This window comes from Haemaphysalis longicornis, unplaced genomic scaffold (assembly GCF_048455015.1).
Source record: "Haemaphysalis longicornis isolate Haplotype H1 unplaced genomic scaffold, Haemaphysalis longicornis Haplotype H1 scaffold_12, whole genome shotgun sequence".
In the NCBI taxonomy this organism is placed as follows: domain Eukaryota; kingdom Metazoa; phylum Arthropoda; class Arachnida; order Ixodida; family Ixodidae; genus Haemaphysalis; species Haemaphysalis longicornis.
The window spans coordinates 101,193,177-101,197,106 of NW_027526225.1; positions in this window are offsets into that span (position 1 = coordinate 101,193,177).

Here is a 3,930-nt window from a genome sequence, read left to right on the forward strand (position 1 = left end):
GATTGTTTTGAAGTTGAATAAAATGTGTGCGTCAAACCGGGGCATTCGGCTCAGGGAGTTCGCTGCGATTGCACGAAAGAAGTGCCACGATGCTTCAACACTTTTTATATGGAATGTACTCAGGTAAGAGAATATCCATGTCGTGTTATGGCCGTGATGCATTCAATACAAACGGTTAAGCGTTTGTTTACACTTGTTTCGTTTGTCGTAAAATGTCCAAGCACTCCGGCACTACGCTGGCAGATCAGCCGGCGAGCCGACGCTGAGCAGACGACTCAGCTCTTTGCCGGAAGTGCGTGAAAAAGCCGCCCAATAGCAGGATGTCTAGCTCATGACGAACATCTGGGAATCGATTACGTAGACATGTAAAGATGGCGGCGTCCAAAAACACGAAGGAAAGGGTGAGGAAAAAGCGACAAACTTTGCAACAAAAGTGTGAGCTTTCCGCTGCGAGTAAAAGAGTAATACTTGGCACAGGTGACGTTGACGACCCAATCTAACGATTGCGCTAGTTCATTTAGTGTGCTCAAAATGCCTTTCAGGGCCCCTTTACAATGTCTTCCCGCACGGCGCACGCTCGTCCCGACGCCGGTAATCCCACCACCTCCGCGCGTCTAGCAGACGTTCCCGGAATGCGGCGGCGCTGTCTGCTTTCTCAATGGGGGATTATCCTTGTGGTATGCGGTGGGCCAGACAATCCGTCTCCCGTGGACGCCGTGACGAATTGGCGGCGGCTAAAGCGCAGTGTTGGCAGTGCTACGTCGCCAGACAGAGCGGCGGGTTCTCACGCGCAGCCCGGGCGCCTGGCCGCTAATCTCATAAGTGGACCTTACAATGCTCTTTTATGTTTATTCGCTATTACTATTTCTAAAGTTGCCAACAGCACGCCCATATGAGACAGGGTACGTTGGATATCTTCTTGATAACTTATAAGCAACTCTGACCTTTTGGAAGGTATTTTTAACCCTAATTGCTTGCAGTTTTGTGCATGCAGTAGTCAGGGTCATAGAGGAAATAGGGCGCAAGACACAAAATTTAAATCATTTCAAGAAAGGGTTGGAATATTGCAGCAAACACATCCACAACAACCAAAATACTGGAGTAAGGGTTCTTTTGTTCAAAGTATTGGACAAAATAACTCATTCCTTGCAGCCGTGGAAGGTGAGGGAAAGACATTTGGACTCTTGGCTGGCCGTCTCCTGCAGAATGTCTTCCTCAGTGCAGTCCAGATAATTGCTTGTGCAGCACTTCTTAAACAGTGGCAAGACAATATCATCAGGAAGTGAGCGCCAAGGTGCATGGCCGTCGTGACTGTCGCGAGAGGCAGTCGGGCAGGCAGCCAGCAGGCGTCTTGAGCTTGTCGCTTGCCATTAATTCGTACAGACGTCACACTATGCTCGCGGACAAAGCCGTTACCTTGTCCTTCAGTTACAGGAGGACAGCGCGACGCCCATAAAAAGAAGTCTTCGAGTGTTGCATGTCTAAAGCTGCCCCTTCAGCTTCCGGCAATAGCGTACTTTTTTTCTTCTGTGAAACCAAACTGGCAGTGTGCGGACATGCGGCATCGGCACACCCGGCAAGTTTTCGTTTAAATGCTGCGGAGACCTGGCGCCGAGTGCCATAACTCATCTTTAACATGGAGGAAATGGCATGAACGTATTCCCTCAGGAAGCAAAGACGATAGCGAGTGGTTGATGGTCAAAAACATTGAATCAGCGGGTTGGTGTTTTCGAATTCAGAAGCCAGGTCGTGCACCCTTCGGCTGTTTGAGAAAATTTGTGGACGGTATTCTCTGAAACATATTTCATGCTAATATTACTTGTAATATTCTATATAACACATCGTAGACTAACTTTATTGGCCCGCTGAGTAAAGCAATGTTTTATTTTTCTCCACAAAAAGCAGCTTTTCAGTTGGGAAGTCCACCGGATTCCTGAGCTGAGAACTGAGGTGGTTTCTATCTTCACGCCCTCTACACTGCAGTGGTTGCGATTTTTTGCCGCGTATAGTCAAAGAAGGGAACGTCCAACCAACAAAATGTATTTGGAAAAAACCACAATATATACATGCCACGCTTTCCACTTGCATTCTACCACACATGCGCAGAGACACTTATAATCGCCTGAGATAACAGAGTTCTTTTTGAGAAAGGGATACAGAGGGTGTTCGGCCTTATAAAACGTGTCTATTTTGCGCTTTCAGTTTCCATTATGCATCACCAACAGGCCCAAACCATGACCCTTTTGGGAACGTCCAAGTTTGGCGGGCGTTGTTATGTCGGCATACCCGTCCTGCGCGGCGTGATTAGCACGGGCAATTTTCCAAGCCAATATTTTATGAAGCTTTCGCCCTAAGATTTTCAACATGCTTGACCGTTGCCAATGCGACCCGTATAATATTTCCTGTCTTGTCACGCACTTTCTAATGGGAAGGGTAGGGGCCATTCGATGTGGTGCGCGCAAGCAGGTGTTTAGGCTTACATCAGTTCTTCGGCTTGTCAGGCAGACACTGCATTCTTCTCCTGTGTTCTCGTCTTCGTTTACGTTAGAAAATATGCTTAAGATATTCCAATACTAACTTGCCCAACTTTCCGCTCTATTTAGTTCAATATTTCTTATAGTTCCCGCAAATTTCGCCGTTTCCAAGCGGGAGTGTTGCCCGAGAGGGGAGCACACGCCAGGAAAAGGCAGGAGAGAGAAACAGAAAAGTAGCTTTTGGCCATTTTCCGCTGACGCGACAGGCAACGTTATAAAGTTGGCGTGGACAATGCACAGGAGTAAAAACTATCCATCCCGAATCTCGGCGCTGAGAGCCATTGTGAGCGTACTGCACCTCACCGCAACGTTTTTCGCTATACCCGGAGGCTTCAAGGTATAAGGCTTTCCTCTGAGCTGCCACTTCTCTACCATCGAGGGACAGTATTTCCTAGTGCCACGTGTTTGCTGTGTACAGTGCACCAGCGTGCGTACCAGCTGTGAATGCCGGCAGTAGCCCGGAAGAAAGGAGTGTATGACATTGGCACACGGACAGACTACCATCCGAATCCGCACGTGTTAATGCACATATGTTGCGCAAACTTTCTTGGTTTCGGTACCGAGTGGGTGGCAGAACAGAAGGGTCTTTTTGTGCAATCACGCCTGTGCAATACTTTTCTGCGTGCTCGACTAGTTCTTATAGTCGTTTAACTTTTTTACAGCGTTGGCGATGTTATGTGGATGATGTAGGCTGTTCGTGTCCTCTATGCTAATATCCTTTAGCTTTTTTTTATTTCTCCGGATTGCCGTGAACACTTGTAACACATGCCCATTGCTGGCATGCTCGAGCAGTCGCTTTACAGAATTTTATTTCTTTACTGTATGAATGGCTTGAACCAGTGTTCCTACATAGGCTACAGAAATTCTGAGAATTGTCTATTAATACGTGATAGTTCTTTCACCGCTTCTTCTCTTCACCGACCTTACGTTTCCTTTGTGGCATTGAAGGAAACCGTCAATTAAGACAGCTCCTTTCACGTCTTTGCTCGTACCTGACAAATGCACATAAAACTTGTAAGGCCACCGTTTATCCCGAGGGGCTCGGTTAAATCCGCCGATAGAATTCCCATGGCCTTCGCCCCCCCCCCCCCCCTCGCCCTCCCCCTTTTGGCACCCTTTTCCTGTAACACGAAGCCCACTAGCCCTCATCTGCGTTAAATCATCGCAGTCAACAGCGCTTCCACCAATATCGCTTTTCCTGTCTCCAAACTTTAGATAAACAGAGCAGAGATACGGCAATAATACAGAGGCGGGTACACGAATGGCGCTGTGCCCGTCTCTTTTTCAGTACGGAAACAACAGGCCGCTAATGGAAGTCAGCTCAAGGATCGAGCCAGAAGTCAACCGCAAGCACCACATGTTGACTTGAAGACAACAGGAACAATATGATGCTTGG